The sequence below is a fragment of the Macrobrachium rosenbergii genome, chromosome 52 (genome assembly GCF_040412425.1).
Source record: "Macrobrachium rosenbergii isolate ZJJX-2024 chromosome 52, ASM4041242v1, whole genome shotgun sequence".
Classification (NCBI taxonomy): Eukaryota; Metazoa; Arthropoda; class Malacostraca; order Decapoda; family Palaemonidae; genus Macrobrachium; species Macrobrachium rosenbergii.
This window is the reverse complement of record NC_089792.1, coordinates 24316358-24323857: the sequence shown is the minus strand read 5'-3', so window position 1 is coordinate 24323857 and position 7500 is coordinate 24316358.

Below are 7500 nucleotides of genomic sequence, written 5' to 3'. Positions count from 1 at the left end.
AGTACATACAGTTATATTTATGTTCACAAATGTGTTTTCGTTCTCGTGAATTGCAGAGGTTATAAAATATCCAGAATATAGTAGAAAAAAAGCTAAATTTAAGAGAGAGAGAGAGAGAGAGAGAGAGAGAGAGAGAGAGAGAGAGAGAGAGAGAGAGTTAATCTTTCATCGGCATTTTTGCAAAGGGGAAACCGGGTTCTGTAATATTCCGCGTTAAAGGATTACATATAGGATGAACCTCGGGGAACTTAAAAAGTAACAGATTGCTCAGCAGTGTTGTACTTTAGAAAATGTTTGCACTAAACAGGGACTAAGACGTAAACAGACTTGCTGCTAAGTCTGCTGTTATCTTTAAGGTTAAAACTAAATTTGACAAAAAAATATTTGTTCCCTTTCTTGCTTCTCGCTGGTTCTACAAGAATGTGTAAAATTAATGATTTCATCCAGACTGACTATGTGCGATTGGAAAAATTCAGCGGAGTGGCTGCTTACGTGTATCTTAGAAATTGAGCCGGGCGGCTTCTTGCCTGGAAGCTTTACTACACACCCGTATATTGGAGGAATGGGACTCGATCTCTCGCACATATGTGGTTGCATAAATTACGGATGTTCCCATCGCCAAAAAATATACAGTGAGATTCATTTAGTGGCCATTTTGGATTCTCCCCAAAGCTATGGACAAATCACAAATGTTGATACTACCTGTTGAGCTGTTCAACAAGGAGAAGCAGACAGACACGTGTTTTCATAAAATTTTGACATGGAGAATATATAAAAACAAGTGCTGGTATATAAAAGCAAATTTAATGCGCGAATCAACCATGATATTAAATTATGGAAAAGCCTACTTCAGTAATCGCCTATAGTATATATGTTGTTTGTTTAATAGTTCCAAGACGTAATGTTATTCATCCGAGCACTATTATTTTCATCATCCAGGTATTCCAAAATCTCGCTTTAGTAAATGAAACCCTCCTTCACCACTTGCTCATCATCTTCAAATGCTTTTTAATAGGCCATATCAAGCAAATCCACGAAGCATAGAGGTTAGAATCAGTCCTTATGACATCTGGGTCTCTGTGAGCTGTTTCAACAACCATCATTGCTCATTGGACATAAGAATTTTAATTTTTTCCAGTCGTATTCTTTTAAAATACTGATCCTTAGTGTTGTTATTCTGGAGAAAAATCTTCATGTCTGCTGGCTTCTTTTTGGTAAGCCCATCTGTGGTTAGATTCTTTGTCATGCCATGGTCCAAGCATTATTGAGGCGCTGTTCAAGTTTTCATTGTAGTTGTCAGTAGAGAACACAAAGGTCTTGGTAATCGCCTAGTCAGGAATTTTTGAGCGGGCAGCTCCAAAAGTTGGTGGAATGTCTTTCTGCTCGTGGAATAAATCATTTCCATCATGGATGAAAAAGGTGTTTGTGATATACTTTTTCAGTGATATCATCAAGAATGAATTGTGGCACAGATGCCCCGTTAATTTTTGCATAAAGGCCATCAGTGGTCCCAGTGCTGTTCAAAACTGAACTGAGTGTGCAGCATACGGCGTCAGTCAAGTTTAATTCAGCCGCTAGAAGCTGTGATTTAGTTAGCATATAGAGGGTAGAATTGCTCTGCTTTTGATAAACAAGCTAAAACAAAGCAAGCAAGTCCTCCTGGGCATTATGTCAGCCAATTTCAAGAATGATGCACTGCCAGCAGAAACTGTTAAAAATGCAGTCACAGAAAAGTTCAGCAGAGACAGTTTCAGTAACATCACTGAGACTTAATTTTTGGTTTCGAAAAGAAGCTAGACTTAATTGCTGTGAGCCATAATAACAAGAAAGACAGCCTGGTCACACAGTGGGAGATATGTTCTAAACAAAGTCAACTGCTGTATTTGGCAGTTTTCAGTTTTTTTGCTTATATCGCTATTTAAACCCTTCTAACAGATTCAGATTTGTTAACTTCAGAATGTAGACTCTTGAGCAAGGTAATCCATAAAATAACATCGTACCTTGGACTTTAAGACTGAACTGTGTGCATGTGTAAATCTTAGAAGTGAAACAAGGTCAAGCACCATATCCGTCAGTGGTTGTGGGCTCGGGGGATGAAAGTTGCAGGAGGGTATTGGGGATAGCCAATACAGTGTGTCCCCGTGCCAGTAGCCTATCTGTACGCAGTATCTTTAGACCATGCTTACTCTCTCCACTTGCTCTGTCCTTTGCATCTCGTATGGGTATTGTCTAGACACTGTGATTCCACTCTGAAATTAAGATGTTTGCTCTTTATGTGTTTTAGGGGTGAAAGTGATGAGGCGTAAATATTCTGATGTAGAAATTACCAAGGCTTCATAGGGTTGAGAAAAAGAGGGAAAAGCGTGATGATGCAGAAAACGGTGCATCGCCATACATGTGGTCCTTATGAAGGTCTCGATGGTGATAGTGACAGTTATGAATATATTGTATGCAGTAGTAAAAATTATTAGTTTAGATGATGTATATACTACTGATATTAAGATGACCTAGTGCCTGAAACATGGCTATGTACCATTTAGAAAAGCAGAAAAACTTGAGAAGGGAGGTACAAAAATGAGAAAAATGGTTCTGGCAAAAATAAGACTGCCTTGCACCGATGAATGATTTTTAAAGATAGGCGAAGAAGGGATGATAATACTTTTTAAGTTTTTAGGAACTGGAAGTGTGTGAGCTCCAGAATGCCTATCTCGATGGTTGCATGAAAATTGTCCCCACGAAATGAGAGAGTGTAAACAGACAAGGGAGTTCAAGAAAATAGAACTGTGCACACACATTTATGTATGAAAACAAGAGGTTGGAATATGCCACACTGGTTTTCTTAATTTTCATGCAAGCAGTAGTACTAAGCGTGATTACTTGTAGCAATGTAAAGCAATCATTCAGGGCATTGTTCCTGATTTTTGAGGGAGTCTCGAACCTCCAACAAAGCTTGTTGGCTTCCCAATTGATCATGTGCATGAGCACATTCAAATGCTTCCCATGAATTCAGGCCATTATAAAAGAGCAAAGCACCACCACAGAAAATACTTAACATCGCGCGGATGCAGGTTCCTCCCTTACAGCAATATAAAGAGTGGATATTTAAAATATACCCAGTTAAACCTAAGGTTAAACAAAGTTTTTACCTTTCAATGTGTGTAACATTTGCACCCATCTGGATGTCCAGTTAAAAATTGCTCAAGAAACGGGGATTGATGTGGCACCTTGAGGGTCATGCTTGGAAGCAGAGAGAAGCTTGGAAAGTCTTAAATTATATCAAGTTCAGTCAAAACCTGAGCAGTGTGGTTGCAACATCAAGACAGCCATCTACATGATGTACCTTTGAGTTGAGAGAGCTGCAAAGAGAGGGTCCAATAAGATAAAATAACAGTTGCATTCTGAAGTGGCTTGATGCCCATTTTTAAGGGAAACGGCCAAGAAGTTCGTGAACGTTTTTACTGATAACTTTGCAGCCAAAACAAGAATCTTACAATGGTTAGGTACTCCTGTGCGGAATTCATTCTCGAGCACTGACAGAGTCGAGCTATCCCTTTTCTGGTGCCAGGACGTTCATTCTTGTCTTTTGATGGTTCTTTTGGTGTCATCAAGAAGGATGAGGGGTGTTGAAGTCATCCATTGTTTCAAAATATATGGACTTTACAAGGAATACCTCAAACCTCTGTTCCTTTTATTCACATGACCAGAGAGGACTCCAAAGACGTCTTCAACTCCTTGAAGACCCATGTGACTGTCCAGAGGGCGTCTGGGGAAGAGTCCTCTTGTGTAGTACAGAATGTTATGTTGCTGCAGTATCCAGAGGACTACAAGTTGAAGGATTCGTATGGTCTGTCTGAAACTGAAACCGCTGGTGTCTGTCTCATGAAGAGGGAAAGAGCTTTAGATTCAGGTGTTGAAGCTTCAGTATAAGTAAGGTGCCTTATGCATCGAGCAGGAGATGCCTATCACCTTAGAACCTGAAAACCTCAGTGACTTGAAAGACGTCCTCGCATTCATTCCGTAGTATGACAAAATTGGGTAGTGCAGCTCATTGCACAGCAAAAATGTGGGGAGGTTAAAATGATTCAAGCCAAGGACATTTATGATCCTGGGAAACCACAGTGGATTATGATAGTGTTTGGGAAACCAGCCCCACCATCCACATAGCACAAAAGCAAGCCCTTGAACCATGTCCCAACTTCAGATTGTGACCTTGATACTGATAACGGACTACAGAACGGAATAAGAATGGTGAATTTCTGTATTGGCGAGTACACAAAGAAAACTACGTACAGTTAGTCATCAATGTTATTATTATTCATAATGGTTATTACTAATGGCTAAGTCACTCATAACGGTTATTTTCATACCCACTGTAACTCCTCAGCTTCAAGTTTTATTTTTAATTTTTGTGTTTATTGCAGTTGTTAGTGGATAGTAACGAAGTTTTTGGCAAGAAAAAAGTTTTATCAGACAAAACAACACCTTTCTATTTTTACCAGAAAGTGTTTGCTTCTCAAGCATCATCAGAACTCCTCAAACCATGCCCACTTCCCAACTCCTCTTTTCACCTGAAAGTGCTCCTGTACTTGGCCTTATAGCCAAATTTTCATAAATCAGTCAATGGAGCAGTAACCCCGCCCCCTCCCCATTCTTTAACGCGTGCACAGGGGAAGGGTGCAACCATCATTGCCTGGGAGAAGGCTTTGCTCAGGCAGTATAATCCGTTATCGACCAATGAGAAATAAGTGCTGCTCCTGCCCACAATATTGGCCCCCTATATATAATGCTTCCCACACCCCTTGTTTTCAGGTGCATCTCACCTGTGTAGAGAATAACCATTAGGCTGGTAGAAATGTTGGTGATAAGAAAAACACTGAAAGGAATACTTGAACTACAACCCGGATCCTTATTGTTAACCTGCTGGTGAAATTTAAGGTAGTATTTGACTACCTGCTCTGTTGTGTAGAGGATGATAACTGCTGTACATGCGCTGCTGATGTATTTCTCTCTACCAGAGTGTGATTATTGGCCAATCATTGTCCAGTATTTATGTAGAAGAGAAAAGAATTATACAGAAAGTTGAAAAGACTCAATAGAAAAATAATTCAAATGATACAATAATAATAATGATAATGTATTTTCATCAGAGTTATAATTCCTATTAATAAGCATATTGGTCAGCATTTCCACAACTTCATTTAATATAAAACAAAGCCCTCTTCTAGGGCAGCCTCCCTCATGTTCAGCCGGAAGACTCCAGTCCAGCTATGGGGTCTTCTTCCAAGGCAGCCTTCCTCCCCAGTAGAGCCCTGGACTCAGCTCGGCTAAAAGTCCTTCCTTTGGTACTATCTTCCTTTTACATTCCAAGGGCCCTGTATGACCAGTTGACTTTCCCTGGATACCCCACCCAGCTGAAAGCCTTCCCCTCCATGGCTGCCTACAATGGAAAGAACAGGGATGTAAGCCATCCAAATGGGAAGACTTCCATTTGGGTTGTCTTTTCCAGGTGACCCCAGAGGCAAATGCAAGGAGCTAAAGAACCGCCTAAAGGGATACCTCCCTCAAGAAGCTTTGGCCCTCATTCGTGTGGTGATGCTTCTTTGCCAAGCAGGAGTCATGCCTCAATCCTGGAAAGGGGCCAGAGATCCTCCTCAAGGTATTCCTTACTTAGGAAGCCTTGGTCCCCTCGAGGGATGTTTCCTTGCCTGATAGGAATCCTGCCTCCTTCCTGGGGGGGGGCAGCCCTAAAGGAGGGCTCACCTTCAGGGTTGCCTTGGTTGTCTCTTGGAGGACAACCCGAAGTGATACCTGCCCTACGGAGCTGTAGCTCCCAAACCTATGGTGAGGCCTACTTTCGAGAGTACTCCTAGCTAGGCAGGAGACCTGCCTTCCTAGGAAGATACCCCAGAGGAGGCCCTTCCTATCAGGAATGCCTAAGCATCCTCAGGAGAGGAGCTAGAGAGCCCTCCTCAAGGGACCCCTTGCTTAGGAGGCTTTGGCCTCTCAACCCCTGAGGTGGGGCCTTCCTCTGGGGGATACTTACCGGCCTGACAGGTGTCCTGCCTCCCTCCTGGGAAGGCCACTTAATGAGGACCTCTTTGTCGGGATTTCCCCTGGGAAGGTATCCCAATGGGAGGGTCCCCTGACCGGCTGATGTTGTGTTAAATGTTTCAACCAACTTATTTTCATAAAATGACACAAAGGGACATTGGAATTACAAAAAATCAGTCTAAAGGGATCTGAAGCCTTTTGGAAGACTTCATTCTTCAAAAGATGCTCCAGAGCTCCGGAAGCATGCATAATGTCAGTAATTAGAGACCTTCTGTTCGGCTGCAAATGGATCTTATTGCGTAAAAGAAAAACCTCTCCCCAGCATATAAGGAAAACTGACGGTTTTAGACTCAGTTAAGAGCTTTAAGTTTCTTCGGTCTATAGAGTTCTATAGAGAGATTCTCCATATCAAAAGTTTCGAAGCATACTTACGAAACTTTCCGTGGTTGTCTTCAGAGATCTATAATTTTGCAGGTAAAATTCCATAACTCTCTTAGAAGAAATCTTCAGGGCTCCGGCGTAAAATTTTCTTCAGTCCGGAGTCATTTTCCTGTGGCACATACAAGTGGTAACATGTGAGGCGGATTTGTAACTGTAGCTCTCAAACATATTTCACATGTTATTTTTGTTGCATATGGTCATTTAAGATACCAATAAAAGTTCATATCTACTAAAATAGACTGTCTAACTGTGTTTGGATGCAGCATAAGACTGATAAAGAAATGCCGTGGAGACTCTTAAGTGGGTATATTCAAATGTTTTAATTGTTGGGTTGAGTTTAGAGGGAAGTTTTTTTTTGCAAAACATTGTTAGACATGACGGCGTTGGAACATGATTTATGACATAGAGAGAGAGAGAGAGAGAGAGAGAGAGAGAGAGAGAGAGAGAGAGAGAGAGAGCAGTTAAAAGTCATATACTTTATGTTTATTCCACATACTTGTGTGCAAACGTGTATTTATATGTGTGTGTGTGTGAATACATATACACACATGTATATATATACACACACATGAACACACACACACACACACACACACATATATATATATATATATATATATATATATATATATATATATATATATATATATATATATATATATATATATATATATATATATATATATATATATATATCCTACAACAAAGGAGTCATTGAACGCCGGATGAGTCAACAGAAAGGAGAGAAAGACAGTAGGATCAAACTTTCATTGATTTAGTTAACCTGAAGAGAGCAAGATTGAACAGTGGTGATCCTTGGACTGTATTTCAAGGGTTTGCTTCCTGATGTACTTCTGGTGACTGGAGTTCAGTTGAATCGGATTCACACAATTGCTTTTGTTTGAAAGTTGGGGGACACGATCAGGTTTACTCGTCAGTTCACCCATGACCGTTCGAAGGTTGAGTGTCCATATGAAAAGAGAAAAGCTGTCAGTCAGACTGTCAACT